Source organism: Lissotriton helveticus, chromosome 6, assembly GCF_964261635.1.
Source record: "Lissotriton helveticus chromosome 6, aLisHel1.1, whole genome shotgun sequence".
Classification (NCBI taxonomy): Eukaryota; Metazoa; Chordata; class Amphibia; order Caudata; family Salamandridae; genus Lissotriton; species Lissotriton helveticus.
The window spans coordinates 365672785-365689837 of NC_136067.1; the positions used below are offsets into that span (position 1 = coordinate 365672785).

The 17053-nt window shown below is 46.2% G+C and overlaps 1 pseudogene; it reads left to right on the top strand.

The window, feature by feature from the left end:
- Positions 1–846: 846 nt before the first annotated feature.
- LOC144762313 (uncharacterized) overlaps positions 847–17053 on the top strand; it is a 30631-nt pseudogene continuing 14424 nt past the window's right edge.

The following is a 17053-nucleotide window of genomic DNA, read 5'->3' on the forward strand; positions in this document are numbered from 1 at the left end:
ATTTACAACAAATCAGGCCATATACAAAATACAAAATCAAGTAATCAATTAGTACATGTTAATAGGTAGCACAACATTTATTCAACAGATCTGTTAGCATTGGCCGTATATCGTATAATTCTATGTCAGGAAGCGGAGGCGAGGATTTTGCTTGTCCTTTCTCCATTTTATTGGACAGCACGTTATAAGAGTAAAGAAAAAACATATACATCATCCATGAAACTACCCTAACCAACATGGCCGCGGTAGTCATGGAAACACAGTAACCAATCATAGTCCATACGACAGCATAAAGGTATCCCACGTCGGTAGTCCTTCCTCTTTCTCCATTGCTGCCTCGTCAAGATAAGTCTCCGTTTTTTTCCCTTCACTTATTCTTGTGGCGTGGCAGTTTAACAAATTTATTGTGACAGCTTGTTTTTGCTGTATTTCTTATATATTTGCTCTTCGAGCTGCTCTTGTGACGCGGTAGGCTTCAGGCCCGAGCGTCTTGTTTTCGCGCGTGCGCGGTCGTGTGTCGTCTCCTCAGACACAGACCGGCTTTCTCCACAGCGCTTTCACCGCGCTTGTGGCGAAGCACGCGAAGAGGCTTTGCGCTTCAATTTAAGTATCCTAGCCTCGTTTCCCCACACGGACGCTGCCTATTAAGCGGCAAGACCTAGGTTGTGACTGTTATTTATTCAATTATTTATTAAATTATTTACACAGTCAGTCAATCATTTTTTATTGAGAATCTATTCAGTTTCTCTTTCATTTCTATAACCTTTTGGGTACCTGCGTGGGTAAACATCCCCTTATATTTAGTTGGGGTGTTTTTTGTGTATGGGTACCCAGTCTTCTGCGCAAATGCAGTCTCGTCAGGAACAAAACCTTGCAGCTGTCAATGCTGAACAGCCTCTTCAGCCCTTATTGCCACCTCCTGCTGAGGTGGACAGACTCCTGTCTACAGCGATTGCCCAGGCTCTGGCCCCTCTGCAGGACAGTGTCAATAAACTGTCCGCCCATGTTTTTAAATCTGGTACAGGGGTTTTGGGGGACAGTGGGGCTGGGCCCAGTGGGGTAATTTCTATTCCTCCACGCACGGCCAAAAAGCGTGACGCGGGGCACCTGGAAGGCTTCAGCAAGCTTTCAGACGCTTTCCATAAGAGTGTGCGCACGCTTAGAAGCGTCCCTTCCGGGGGGATGACTCACCCGGAGATATTGGTGGTTCTTCCACCCAGGACCTTGACCCGGAGGAAGGGTTTCCCCTAGAGGGAGTAGAAGACGAGGATGACTATTTTAATGATGATGAGGATGGATCCTCTGAGGATATGTCAGATATTAGTAGGTCTTGGCGCCCTAAATCTAATGTCTCGGATTGTGGTGAGGGTGACCAGGTTCCCCATGACATGTTTGATCCTACCACCATTTACAGACCCCGCTCTTCGGAGTGGATTCCAGAAAAATCTACAGCTGACTATGTAGCTGCTAAACTTAGACAGCCACTCTCTCAGGATGTGCGTTTGCGCCTACGCTCGGAGTGTCCCCGACCGTCCCTTCCTAATAGGGTGGCGGCCACTCCTGAGATTGACCCAAACTTTTGCACTTTTTTCGCTAAGTATGTCAAAGACCCTAAGAAAGGGATAGATAGGTCCTGGAAAGCTTGTCAGGACAAGTTATTGGATGTTGTTGGTCCCCAAAGATCATTGAACTTGCCCAACGCTCCAAGGAGTCTGATATGCCACTCCCTGTTGAGGACGTAGCGGGTTGGGCGCAGAGGGCTGTCTGCCTCCTTGGCAATGCCAACTGTGCTCTTTCTGCTGAGCGTCGGCGGTCACTCTTGTTAAAAATCGATCCCAAACTTGGTGAATTATCCTCTTCTGAGGCGGGTTCAGTAGCACAAGGTACCTTATTTGGTGATCCTTTCGTCAAGGAACTTGGAAAGTTTGTGGCGACTTTTTCCGCCTTAGATAAGGCTCAAGCTTCAATGAAAAAGATGTTCCCGAAGAAGGTTTTTGGCGGGGCCGGCAGAGGCAGGGGTCGCTCTTCCGGCCGCCAGTTCCAACAAGGTCCCAATAGGGCTCAGCAAAGAAGGAACAATGGATGGAATGACGGACGCCAAGGTTCCTTCTATCCGTCCCGTGGAGGCAGAGGACAAGGCCGAGGACGTGGTGGCAACAAGTTCAACTCCAAAGGGTTCAACGGTAAGTGTTTCCATCATGGCTCCTACTCATCTGGGGGGAAGGATTGCTATGTTTCTTCAAGCCTGGTCGGTCCTCACATCAGATCCTTGGGTTCTACAAACTGTTTGGGGATTCCACATAGAGTTTTACGGTTCACCCGTTCAACTAACACGTCCTCGACCTCTGGTTTTTTCAATCGCAGATCAGGACCTCATAGACTTAGAGGTACAAGCTATGCTGCAAAAAGGCGCCATTATACCTTTTTTCTCTTCATCCAAACGGGTTCCTCAGCAATATCTTTCTGGTCGAGAAAAAGGACAAGGGCTTCCGACCAGTCATCAATCTTCGCTCATTCAACGAGTGGCTAATTTACAGACATTTCAAGATGGAAGGCATCCATCTTTTGAGGGATCTCCTTCTACAGAACGATTGGTTGGTACGTTTGGACCTGAAGGATGCCTATCTTTCAGTTCCAATTTACCCTCCCCATTGTCGATTCCTCCAGTTTCTCTGGAGGGATCAGATCTACGAATTTCGTACTCTCCCCTTTGGTCTTTCCTCAGCACCATGGTGCTTTACCAAACTCCTATGACCCGTGGTGGAACATCTTCGCACCATGGGATTTCGTCTAATAATTTACTTGGACGACATTCTTCTTATGAATCAGTCCAAGGATCTTCTCCTCCAACACCTTCAGGTGACCATATCTATGCTTCAATCTCTGGGATTTGTCATCAACGCCCAGAAATCAGATTTGGTCCCTCAGCAGGAAATGACTTTTCTGGGTTTCCTGATACGAATGACGGATGCGACGTTACATCTTCCTTCTCAGAAAATCACCAAGATCAAGAAGGAGATTCGCAAGGTCCTTCGTCGAGACCGGATTTCTCTCCGTCTTTTGGCCAGGATTGTAGGTTTACTGTCCTCATCGATCCAGGCCATTTTTCCAGGCCCGCTTCACTACAGGGCTCTCCAGAGACTAAAGGCGTTTCATCTCCGCAAAGGTCTCACGTATTCGGAACTCATTTCTTTGCCCATGGAAGCCCGTTCGGAACTCCTATGGTGGTTGGATCACATGGATGCTTGGAACGGGAAAACGATTGTTTGTTTGCGGTTCGCGCTACTACTCTATGCACTGTGGCGTAGAGTACAGTCTGTTTTAGCTGGCATTTCGTGCTGATTTATCGCGCTTATTTTAAAAACAATCTCCCGTTTTTGTCACTATTTATTTTTTGCATTTACTTTCTTATGCCCTGTTTTTAAGAGGCTCTCCTTAGAATAGCACTTACCTGCATATTAAACTGTGTCCCTCACCGCGCTTTTCGCGGGTCCTTAGGCAGTTTGACACCACCGCCGCCATCTTGGGGGTAGATTCGGGACGCTCTACAGGCGCCATTCTCGGGAGCGCTTTAGTGTTTATCCACACGAGGCGCGGTCCCTACTTAAGGAGAGTGGTGCTTGCTGGCCGCCCCTGGACAAAGGTTTGTGCACTGTGTTGCGGTTCGCACTACTACTCTATGCACTGTGGCGTAGAGTACAGTCTGTTTTAGCTGGCATTTCGTGCTGATTTATCGCGCTTATTTTAAAAACAATCTCCCGTTTTTGTCACTATTTATTTTTTGCATTTACTTTCTTATGCCCTGTTTTTAAGAGGCTCTCCTTAGAATAGCACTTACCTGCATATTAAACTGTGTCCCTCACCGCGCTTTTCGCGGGTCCTTAGGCAGTTTGACACCACCGCCGCCATCTTGGGGGTAGATTCGGGACGCTCTACAGGCGCCATTCTCGGGAGCGCTTTAGTGTTTATCCACACGAGGCGCGGTCCCTACTTAAAGCTTCGATGGAGACGCGCAGCGGTGACGCGCAGCGGAAGCGCCGTCTCAGTGCCGGAGTCACGCCAGAGTCCAGCCCGTCTGTGCCCGTCCGGGCCCAGACGGGCCTGGGGTCTGGCACTCTGCCTAAAATCCTTGCTGAGAGGCGGACATACGACCGAGGCGAACTTATAGCTCTGCGCCATATGAAGATCAGCGGCCCTGAACCTGCCTATATAGGGCCCATTCCATCAGTCGCTAAGCTGAGTGCGACCTCACCTTCTGACAAAGGTAAGAACTCCTTGGCGGTAGGCTTATTGAACTGTAGATCTCTCCCACGACACTCAGCTGAAGTTAACCTACTTTTACAAGATTCAGATTTAGATATCTTGTTTCTGACGGAAACGTGGATAAGTCCCAGTTCTGACGCTGACATTGTGCAAGCCCTTCCGCCGGGTTATCTTGTCTACCATCTGGATAGACCTGAGGGGCGAGGGGGTGGCCTCGCTATTTTATATAGGGACTCTTTTGGATGTAGGGCTCAGAATGGATCAATCTTGGACTGTGAGAGCTGTCATTTCGCCTTACGAATATCCCCCACAGCCTCGATATCGGGTTTACTGATTTACCGGCCCCCGGGCGGTTTGGGTAACTTTGTGAGCTCCCTCATGGAGTCAGTGACGATCTTGGCCTCATCTACGGCCAACTTTACGGTGTTGGGAGATCTCAACCTTCATTTTAACGATCCCACTGATCTAGTAGCCCAGGATCTTCAAGGTGACTTGAAAGCTTGCGAGTTGGTCTTAATTAATTCCGGGGCCACGCATGAAAAGGGTCATCTTCTTGACCCATTGTTCTCTAACATCCCCCGTTTTACGGCTAGGCCTGCTCTTCCCCTCCCGTGGTCTGACCACTTCTTGGTATTGGCACTCTGGCAAGTTGATTCACGGCCCACAGGTGCTAAGCAGGCTTTCCTGGTGGACAGACCCTGGTCCAGACTATCGATCAATGACTGGTCCTCCAAGTTGAAGGACATGCCTCTTCCCTGTGAGTCGGATCCAATTAAGAGCGATGCAAGCATCAATCATTGGCTGTCCGCCTCTTTAGATGCCCTCATACCGAAAAAGAGAGTACAAAAGAGGGAGAAAAGAGTAGGATCTGCTCCATGGTACTCTGTCGAGCTTCGTGCCCTCAGGAAGGGATGCAAAAAGCTTGAGAGGTTGTGGAGGAAGAAATGGGAGATATCCAGGAGAGAGGAATATCGCGCCGCCATGAGGGGCTATAAGTCCGTTCTTCGACAGGCAAAAGCCCAATTTTTTGAAGAGCGTATAAAATCCGCCGCTAGCTCCTCTAGAGAGAGTTTTAAAGTGGTTAAAGAGCTTCTCAAAGTTCCCGTGCAGGCAGTTATTTATAACAAACAGAAATGTACGGAGCTAACTGAGTTCTTCCACTCAAAAATTGTGAGGATTTTAAATACCTTACCCCAGCCCATGCTGATTCAGGATAAGGGGAATCTGAACAGAGGAACACAGGCTAGTGAGACAGTCCCTCACCTCGAATTGTTCGGCCCAGTGTCAGTGACCGAAGTTTCCAAAGCTTTGGCATCCCTGAAAAGTGGTTCCCCTATGGACCCGGTTCCTATGAAGTTCCTTAAACTAGCAGCTGCTTCCATTGTTGCTCCCGTGACATATCTATTGAACGCCTCCTTTGCCCAGGGCTTGGTACCACCGACTTGGAAAACAGCTGTTGTTAAGGCGCTTTTAAAAAAGCCCAATTTGCATCCTTTAGACCTGTCGAACTTTAGGCCCATTTCTCTGTTGCCGGGTATAAGCAAAATTGCTGAAAGGCTGGTTAACCAACAACTGTCAGGCTTCTTGGAGTCCAACGGATTGCTTCGAATCTCGCAGACCGGTTTTCGTCCAGGTCAGGGCACCGACACTGCCCTCTTGGCGGTCGTTGATGAATCCAGACGCATTCTGGACTCAGGAGGGTCAGTGGCAGTGATCCTCCTGGACCTCAGTGCGGCGTTTGACACCGTGAACCATCAGGTGTTGATTCAGCGGCTGGCTGAGGTAGGGGTGTCTGGGGTTGCCCTGCAGTGGGTGAGATCATTTCTCACCGGACGAACATACCAGGTCTGGGAAGGCGGGGAGTGATCTAATTCGATCCCCCTCCAATGTGGAGTGCCACAGGGCTCTTCTGTCAGCCCGACATTGTTTAATGTATATATGGCCCCCTTGGAGGATATAGTGTCACCGTATGACATCAAGATCGTCAGTTACGCGGATGACACGCAGTTGGTGGTTTCTCTATCCCAATTGGCAGAGAATCCAGACATACTGCACTCTTGCCTGTCGGACGTTCACACCTGGATGGAAGAATCAGCCCTCAAACTGAACGGCTCGAAGACGGAAATAATGCTGTTAGGGAGTAAAACTCCTTCTCTCCCTTTGACCAGCTGGCCGAGCTGTATGGGAGACCTTCCGGACCCCAAAGAGGTGATCAAGAGCTTGGGAGTCTGGCTAGAGCAAGACTTGTCACTCCGGACCCAAGCAAAGAAAATTGCAGGAGTGTGCTTCGCACTGTTACGGTCGGCCCGTAAAAATTTTCCCCTTCTACCTGTAACATCTAGGAAGCTGCTGATTCAGGGCCTTATAACATCCAGATTGGACTATAGTAACGCCATCTTTCTGGGCGCTCCTGAATCCACTTTTAAGAAACTCCAGCAGGTCCAAAATGCAGCGGCAAGATTGCTCATGGACGTTCCCAGGACGCAATCAGCGAGACCTGCTCTAAAGGCGCTGCACTGGCTCCCAGTGCGGGAGAGAGTTACATTCAAGGCACTCTGTACAGCCCACAAAATTCTTTTGGGGAAAGGCCCCCCTATACTAAAGAATTTAGCGGTCCCATACAAAGCGAGCAGATCATTGCGCTCTGACCAAAAACACCTTCTTTTAGTCCCTAGAATTAAAAGGTCTCATACCGGCGGGAGAAGATTCTCAGTTAACACGGCGAAGCTGTGGAACTCGCTCCCTTTTAAACTTCGCGCCGAGTCTTGTACTCTGCGGTTCCGCAAATGCCTCAAGACCTACCTGTTCCCTGCTTGAGTGCATCTACCTTGCAGTTTTTTTACTATCTGATGGTGTCTGGATAAGCGCTGGGATGCCCTAGGGTAACTGTGCGCTATATAAAAATTTTAAATAATAATCTGGTGATCGAATCGGATGCCAGCCGCCAGGGATGGGGAGCCCGTTGCGGATCCCTATCGGTGGGTGGCAGGTGGACGGAGGAAGAGCTTCACCTCCACATCACTTGTTTGGAACTCCTTGCGGGTTCGTTCGCCATACGCTCATTCACAACGACCAGAGTCTCTTGTTGTGTCCTTCTTCGGATGGACAACACGACTGCAGTCAGGTACATCAATCACCTAGGCGGCACCCACTCCAAAGTCCTAGCGGATCTCGTGAAGGATTTCTGGAACTATTGCCTGTTACGCCAGATTTCTGTCATGGCGGAGTATCTTCCTGGTGAGATGAATGCGGTGGCGGACTGGCAGTCCAGGAATTTTCAGGATGCCAGCGATTGGAAACTGGATCATTCTGTGTTTCAAATGATCTCGGATTTTTGGGGTCTTCCACAGATGGACTTGTTTGCATCCAGATGAAACGCCCAACTTCCAAGGTTTTACAGCTGGAAACCGGACCCGGGAGCGGAAGCAGTGGATGCCTTCCTGCAGGATTGGTACCGGTTTCCAGCATATGCTTTTCCACCGTTCCTGTTCATTCAGAGGGTAGCAGCCCAGGTCCGCAGACAAAGGGCCTCTCTAATATTGATCACCCCGATTTGGAAAGCTCAATGTTGGTTCCCGTCTCTTCTAGAATTGTCTTGGGACAGACCTCTTCGTCTGCCGATATTCGACCTCATTCTGACAGATCCATTGGGTCATCCACATCCTCTGGTTCTCCAAGGCCATCTACGTCTCATGGCCTGGAGGATTTCAGGGGACGTTGGTCTAACGACTCACTTTCGACAGACGCTGAACTCCTCATTCAGCGAGCCTGGGCCCCTAGTACCACTAAACGATATCGATCTGCCTGGAACAGATGGGTTTGTTGGTGTGTGGCAAAACACCTGGATCCCGTGGGCTCTTCTGTAACAGAGGTAATAAACTTCCTTGCTAAACTTTTTCACGATAAACTTGCTTACTGTACTATCAATTCTTTCAGATCAGCAATTTCTGCGGGTCATGCCCTGGTGGATGGCTCTCCGGGGGGAGAGCATCCTTGGGTTTGCAAGCTCCTCAAGGGTATTATTATTATTATTATTATTATTAAAAATTATTTGTAACGCGCTCTATCACCATTGGTTTCTTGGCGCTCATTGACAAGTAGCGTGGGCCAGAGGCGGGAGGTTTAGTCATATGCGGCTTGGAAGAGCAGAGTTTTTAAAAGTCTGCGGAAGCAATCATACTTTGGACAGAGACGGAGAGAAGGTGGAAGGGAATTCCAAGTGGAGGGGGCCAGGACGGAGAAGCTCAGGCCACCGTGCTTTTTCCTTTTAAATCTGGGAACCTCAAGGAAGTTTAATGAAGCTGAGCGAAGAGCTCTAGTAGGGACATGACGGGACAAGGCCGATGTGATGAAAGCGGGGGCTGCATCCGAGAGGGCCTTAAAGGTAGTGCATGCCATTTTAAAAGTGCAGCGTTTCGAGACAGGAAGCCAGTGTAGACTACGGAGGAGAGGCGTGACGTGCTGGTGTTTGGGCTGGTGGAAAATCAGGCGGGCGGCCTGGTTCTGCACCAGCTGCAGTCGTTGGAGGTGGCATGCCGGAATTCCTACATAAAGGATGTTGGCATAATCGAGCCTGGAGGTGATGAACGCAATGACAACTTGGGTCAGGGCCTCTTTGCTGAGAAACCTACTGATCTTACGGATCCGCCTGAGGTGGAAGAAACAGGCAGAAGTAACCGCGTTGATGTGAGGTCTCATTGAAAGATCTTCCGAAATAATCACCCCCAGGCTTTTGACTGAGCTCACAGGGGAGGGTGCTGTCCCTAAGGAAGTTGGCCAGAAAGTAGAATTCCAAGGGTGGTTGGGGCCCCCTACCAAGACGAGCTCCGTCTTGGTAGGATTCAGCTTTAAGTGGCTGTGATGCATCCACTCTGCAATGGTCAGCATGGTGGTCTGGAAATTGGTACGGGAGGAGGGGAGGGGGTCTATGGGAAAAATTAACTGAAGGTCGTCCGCATAGTTAAAAATTGTGACCGGGGAATTGCGGAGGGAAGCTAATAAAGGTTGGAGATACAGATTAAAAAGAAGAGGAGATAGTGCTGAGCCCTAGGGGACACCACAGGGAAGGGAAGTGTAAGGTGCGGAGAAAGTGGAAAGGTGAACGGACTGTGAGCGTTGATGAAGGAAAGATCTGAGCCAGTCAAGGGCCACTCCTTGAATGCCGGCGTTATGGACACGGTCGATCAGGATGTTGTGATCGACCGTGTCGAATGCTGCCGAGAGATCTAATAGGACAAGGGCTTGAGAAATGTTTTTGTCCGCACCTTTCCTAAGGGTGTCCATGACAGCTACTATGACCGCCTCGGTGGAGTGGAGGGGTCTGAATCCCGCTTGTTGAGGGTCTAAAAAGGATGATTTCTCTATGAAAGAGCTCAAACAGCGGGTAGCGTAGGTCTCCAGGATCTTTCCTAGGTAGGGTAGAAGGGAAATGGGTCTATAATTGCTGAGTATAGTGAGGTCAGCGTTGTTTTTTTTTAATATCGGTAAAACTGCAGCTTGCTTGAAGGAAGCTGGGATCCGTCTGTCTCGTCCCCCGGAACCTCGTTATTCCGGTCTTTGGGATGTGAATGTGGTTTTACGATTCCTTCTATCCTGGCAGGATAACGAGTATCTTTCGCGAAAGGAACTTTCGGCTAAATTAGCTATTCTGCTCTGTCTTATCTCTTGCAAAAGAGCTTCCGATGTTCGTGCCCTTGATGTTTCTGCCAGAGTCTTTACTCCTGAAGGAGTTACTTTTACCGTCTCCAGAAGAACTAAGTGCAATACGAGGTCAGTATCTTATCCGGCTTTTCTGGATTCACCTAAACTATGTGTTGTTCGTTGCCTCAAAACTTATGAGAATGTCACTTTGGAATTCCGCCCTCCGGGCGAACGACAGTTGCTAATTGCAATAAAGAAACCTTTCAAAGCAGTTTCTTCTCCCACCATTGCTAGATGGGTCAGGTGGATTATGTCTGAGGCTGGTATTAACATTACAAATTTCGGTGCTCATTCCACTAGAGGTGCTATGGCTTCCAAAGCTGTCCAAGTTGGGGGCAGATTGGAAGATATTATGAATGCAGCGGATTGGTCTTCAGATTCAACTTTTAAAAAGTTTTATTTTAAGCCAATCCATGAGGCGACTTCTTTGGTGGTGAGTAAGCTTTAAACAAGCAAAATCCTCGCCTCCGCTTCCTGACATAGAATGAGAAATTTCCTAGTTCACACAAAGGAAAGTTTCAATTCTATTAAGGACGCGGAGGCGAGGATTTTCCCACCCGGCTTTATCTAGCCTTCCCTCCCTGACTTCTGGATTCCTGTGTTGTTTCTTCATACAAAGGAAGTAATTCTTTTTCATATGTATTGATGTACATTGGTTGATGTGTTTCTACATGAAATATCTTGTTTTACTGCAATTGTCTTTGATCATTCCCATTACAATGTGTTAGATTCTTTTCAACATTGTTCTGGGGGGAGGAGGAGCTACGCTAGCAATCAAGATGGCCGCGTAAGCTCCCGGTCCCCGGAAGCTTGTTTCCTTCCCAGTGTAAGAATTGGCTTTTGTAGTTTGGTTTGCCCTGTTCCCATCATGCACTGGGACAGGAACAGACTAATTTGCATACAGCCAGGTTCTGAAACTGGGATGGTGCAGTGAGCTAAAAAACGGTGTTGGATCTAGCCCTGATCTCTTGACTGGGTGAGAGTATTCTGCTTAATTCAGAGACTCTGTCCCTCACCACCCATTGTTGTAAATAGTGTTTCCATTCTCGGCCTAATACCGTGTGGAAGCCGGGGCCTCGATTTCTAGCCTATCCGGGTTGGAATTGATCAACATCGGCCGTGAGACCTGGACTGAGCCCGGTCTCCCGAAGTGTGCCGTGCATTGTTGATTTTTGGTGACGATCCTGTGCATGACCTACACCGAGGACACACCAGCGTGTCACGCCGGCTGCCGGGGTGGGGGTCCGGTGCCCGAAGACCTTGCTGCCCTCCCGGAGTCGACGGGCTGGGGCCCTCGCTATCGGCGAAGGTGTGTTCTGCTAGACGAGGAGCGCCCACTGTTCAACATCAGATTTGTGTGGCCTGTTACCCCGGAGTAACCGGCCTCCGGGGTTCAAGTCCTGCTCTGTCGCCTACTGAGAGGGGATGGAGCGGACGGAAGGCACGCCATCGCTGCAGGCCGTTATGGCCGCCATTGGGGCGCTCCATTCGCATACCATCGCTGTGTTCCGGACACTGATTGTGAGAGTGAACGGTATCCTGGAACCGGAGGACGACTCTGCGTTAAGTTTCCAGCTAGCTGTGGTACCAGCGGTGCACCGAACGTTTGAAATCGAGGTCCCCGTGCAGATCCCGGATTTAATGAGCCTTGGCGGTCCCCAGTCAACAACGATCCAGCCAGTGCTTATCGCCAGCGTCTCCTGCTCGATTCTGCTGCCACTTAACACATGTATGGACGGTCTTCTGTGTGGTAACAAGTTCCTCAGTGACTGTTCGAGATACTCGCTGTTCTTGGACACCTTTCCTCGTTCGATTCGTGAACTTTTATCCGGTATTCGATCCTACTGCACTGACATGAACTTTTATGAACGCTTTGCCTTTTCCATCAAGATGGCGGCTCGAGTGAAGAAGACTCTCAAGAAAGATCGTACTGGCCAGGGCTGAACTTGATCGTTTAGATCTCATATAATAGTTTTATGCAATGCCGGGGTGGTGCCTATACTGTGACGGGAGTTGGGTGGTTATTGACTATACTCCCCCCAATTGGTTCGTATATTTTGCTGACTATTGGTTTTACCACATCTCGGGGAGGTCGCTGTTGGCAGGGGGGTACCGGAGACCGGGAGTGTGTTTGCTTTCTCCTCCTCCACTTTCTCTCTTTTCCCCTTCTTTTAGGGTAGTTATTGGGCGACAGGCACGCTGTCAGTGGGGTTAGGCTGTAGCCATTGCAGGGGTGCAGGGTGGGGGGTTAGGGGAGGTTTTTTTTTATTTTGCCTTTGTTTTGTTCTATGGCCCTTTTGTCTTCCTTTTTCCTTTCTATGAGAGGTGGGCTGTTTACTCTCCCCGGATCCTTTATTGTCCGGGTGTCTACACTGGTTTTAATTATCCTGTATCATTGAGGACGGGGTCGCGCGGGTGGGATTGTTTTGGATCGTATAATAGACTGTTTATTTCTCCTTTCTAATGTGCGTAATCGTGATGGGCCAAGTGTTCCTTACGATGGTTTTTGTATGAATATTTCCCCCGCCTGTCCCTGTTCTGCATTTTACCGTTTGACACCTGATATCTGTAATGCCTACTCTTGTCTTACTGTTAAAATAAAAAAATATATTTAAAAAAAAACATTGTTCTGGACGAGATATTATTCTTATTTCTCTTCCCTAGGTTCCGATCAGAAAACGGAATAGAGGGTAAAGGACTTCTTTCCAGCGGCAGCAACGAATGAGGAAGGACTACCGACGTGGGATACCTTTATGCTGTCGTATGGACTATGATTGGTTACTGTGTTTCCATGACTACCGCGGCCATGTTGGTTAGGGTAGTTTCATGGATGATGTATATGTTTTTTCTTTACTCTTATAACGTGCTGTCCAATAAAATGGAGAAAGGACAAGCAAAATCCTCGCCTCCGCGTCCTTAATAGAATTGAAACTTTCCTTTGTGTGAACTAGGAAATTTCTCATTCACCTCCCTTCCCATTGATCGAATTACACTACTTATTCTCACTGTGTTGTGCTCTTAATCCTCTTCAAGTGAGGAATTGGTATTGGCAGGCGACAGAGCAGCCCCCTAACTGTGGGGTATATTACCAAGGGTGGCGATAGGCAATTATCGCCGGTTTAGCGGCCGTTTTCGGCTGCTAAGCGGCGATAATTCTATCGCTCTATTAGCAAGCTGTCGCTAACTGATGTTAGCGACAGCATTAATCTTTTTGTTGTGCCATTTACAACAAATCAGGCCATATACAAAATACAAAATCAAGTAATCAATTAGTACGTGTTAATAGGTAGCACAACATTTATTCAACAGATCTGTTAGCATTGGCCGTATATCGTTTAATTCACCTCCCTTCCCATTGATCGAATTACACTACTTATTCTCACTGTGTTGTGCTCTTAATCCTCTTCAAGTGAGGAATTGGTATTGGCAGGCGACAGAGCAGCCCCCTAACTGTGGGGCATATTACCAAGGGTGGCGATAGGCAATTATCGCCGGTTTAGCGGCCGTTTTCGGCTGCTAAGCGGCGATAATTCTATCGCTCTATTAGCAAGCTGTCGCTAACTGATGTTAGCGACAGCTTTTAGGCGATAGCGAGAAGTTTGGGGCCCGCTTTGCATGTTAGCGATATTTATTGCTAATGACATGCAAAGTGGGCATACCCAACCTGTTAGCGACTGAAAGCAGTCGCTAACGTCGCTATCACCTATTAGCAAGGCAGGCGTAGCGATGGAAATATTCCCGCTCGCCAAAAAACAACGCCTGCTCAGACCAGTTCTTAGCCATTTTATCCAATGGGAGGTGGATAACATGGCTAGGAGCATTTTGTCGCTAATGCGTGAATATCGCTGTATTCTCAGCGATACTCGCGCATTTCGCCGCTATCGCTAGATATTTTAGCACAATGGAGAAAAACGTTGCTAATAGCATGTTTTCTCCGTTAACATATCCAGCGATAGGCAGCGATAAAAAAATCGTCGCTAAGCCTATTTAGCGATAATTATCGCTACTTGTTGGTAATATGCCCCTCCCTTCCTTCTCCACGCTGGGAAGCATCACTAATGGGGAGAGGGTAATTTCTCGGGATTTTCAAAATTAAGTGGTGAGCTAGTTTTGAATCCTGCACGCAGTAAAACACAAAAAGACAGGGAAAAATGCGGAACAGTAAGAGTCTGAACAGAACAGCGCAGAATATATTGACAGAGTACAGACCTGAAACTCTACAAAGAGCTGGGCCTTTCCTTTCCTTTATAATGTATGAAAGATAACACAAACGAAAAATACTGCTTTGACAGCTCGCAAATGAATGTGTCCACTATTATATTCCATGCCAGCAGTGAAGGTGCAGTTCCACAGGCCGTCACTAGATGTCCCCGTGGGCTCCGCAGGGACACCGTGCGACAGCCTGCGGTACTTCACCCATTTGCCTCCACGTAGCATTTTGTTTTCTACGAGGCTTCTTTTCAATTCGAAACATTTGTTTGTTTCTACTTTGCCTCATGTCGTAGGACAGAACAGAAATGACCCAGTGTCCGTGCTCGCAGAGCTTTGAGAGGGGTCTCCAGTTCTGCTGCTTCTTGCGACCGTACAAACTGTTCTGTTAATTAAATGCCCAAATTCTCAAGGGCAGATATTGGGCCAACAAGCTGGCCGATACCTTTCTGGTGATTTGAAGCGTGCCCTCCCCCCATAGCAATGGTGCAGTTCCGGGTGGTTTGTTTCCGAAAAGTAGCGTCGATTTAACTTCCGAGTCAGGAGTGGCGGAAGTGTGAACCATGGTTCTGCGCGGGGACTTCCTGTCCCGGGGTTTAACCTGTTCAGTTCTGCCAGAGAGATGCAGTACCGCAGGCTGCTAATAGATGTCCCTGTTGAGCCTGCTAGGTCAATCAATATACTTCCAGTAGTGATGCACTAACACTGTTTAATCATTGGTAAGAATTAATACACACTGACTCAAATCCTTGTTGTTAAAAAAAAAAAAGTGTGCATATATATATATATATATTTAATCTAGAACATTAGATACTGGCCAACAGATGAACTGAAGCAGGTTAAATTAAATAGAACAAATAAAGAGATCTCTTCTTAGTTTAATGTCCTTGTACTGTAGGTGCCAACCGTGATTCACAATAAATGTTATTAGCCTTTTTTACAAAAACAAATTATTACTTGTGGAATAGACAAAAAGCCTCTGCAGTTACTGCTAATTAAAGTTTTCTCAGGTATAGAACTAGGTATCGTCTTATTTTCATCCACATTATACTCCTCGCCTCCCTTTACTAAATGTAAAAGTTGAGTTCCCTAGTCCCTAATACCAATATTTGGCCCAAAGCAGGTACATTATTTACATGAGGCCTGCGCAGCTGGAGCATCACTTTCTTGATACTCCGGTGGGGCAGGCCACTCTATCATATCTATGAGGCGACGCAAAGCCACCCTGCGCGGCTTTGCATTCCCTCACAGATGTGGTGTAAAACAAGGCACTGCAAAGCGCTGCGTTGCCCTACTCTTCATCAAGTAGGTATTCCATGGGCATTGCAATGTGTTCCCACGCAACATGCATGGATGTTTACACTGGCCCAGATTAATAAAATAACATAAACCTAGGGCAGTGCCAAAACCTAATGCCTCCCTAAGGCAGGTGTAACAAGGAGAAATATTAAATGTCTCCTCATTCTTTCCTCTTTCCACAGATGCTTCATTCTGCAGAACACATAGAATGAGGAAAACGGTAGGGAGACAAAATATCGAAATTAAAATATCGATATACATAATATCGATGTTTTAATTTCGATGGTACAGAATATCGATGTGCAATAATATCGATGGACAGTATATCGATTTTAAGGTATTTATGTTACTAATATCGAAATTTTGTTTAGTGTTATGTATTTTATTATGTATTTTATATATTTGTTAAACATGTTTTTAATGTATGTTTAGAAATTTGTAATTTTGTTTACATTTTGCGTTTTAGTATCAGAGCGGGTTTTGGGTTTATAGGGGAATAGGGTGGGAAGTAATTTAATTATAATTAATTAATTATTATGTTTTTTAAAATATTTTTGATTAATAATGAATTGTTAATTAATAACTAATTGGTAATTAACTATTATTAATTAGTTAATTAAATTAATTAGAGTTAATGTAGTAATATGTTTTTATTTTTTGCTATTGTTAATTAATAATTAATTGGTAATTAATTATTATTAAGTGATTAAATGATAATTACATTTTTTATGTGATTTATTTAGGTGTAGTGGGTTGTGTGTTTATAGGGGAATAGGGTGTGAAATAATTAAATTAAATTAATTAAAGAAATTGCATTTATTAATTGATATTTATTATTAATTAATTGTTAATTAATTACTTGGTAATTCGTTTGTTAAAATATTGTATAATATTAATTATAAATAATGTATTAATAAGTTTTGTTTATTCTTGTAAATATCTGGTTAATTAATTATTAATTGTTAATTAATTATTAATTGGTAATTAATATTTGTCAATTAGTTAATTTATAATTACATCAATTTAATAATATTAAGTGTTATTAATTGATTAATTGATATTTATATTAATTGTGTTTTTTTTATGTTTAGTGTGTAGTGTGTTAAAGGGGGAGTAGCGTGGGAAGTAATTTTTTGTTATTTAAGTAAATATTAATTATAAATATTTGGTATTAAGTAATATATTTTTGTAAATAAAATATGACATCTTTTATTTTGTTCAAAAAAGATATCTAATTGATAAGTTTGTTAATATAACGCTTATGCTATCCTGCGCTTTTGCTACTATTGCACCCTCTGGAGTGGGAATAGTAACTTTTACCCCTACGATATCCAACGATTTCCCTACTGTTGCACCCTCTGGAGTGGCAATAGTAATTTTTACCCCTACGCTATCCAACGCCATCCCTACCGTTGCACCCTCTGGAGTGGGAATAGTAATTTTTACCCCTACGCTATCCAACGCTTTCCCTACTCTTGCACCCTTTGGAGTGGGAATAGTATTTTTTTCCCCTACGCTATCCAACGCTTTCCCTACTGTTGCACCCTTTGGAGTGGGAATAGTAATTTTTACCCCTACGCTA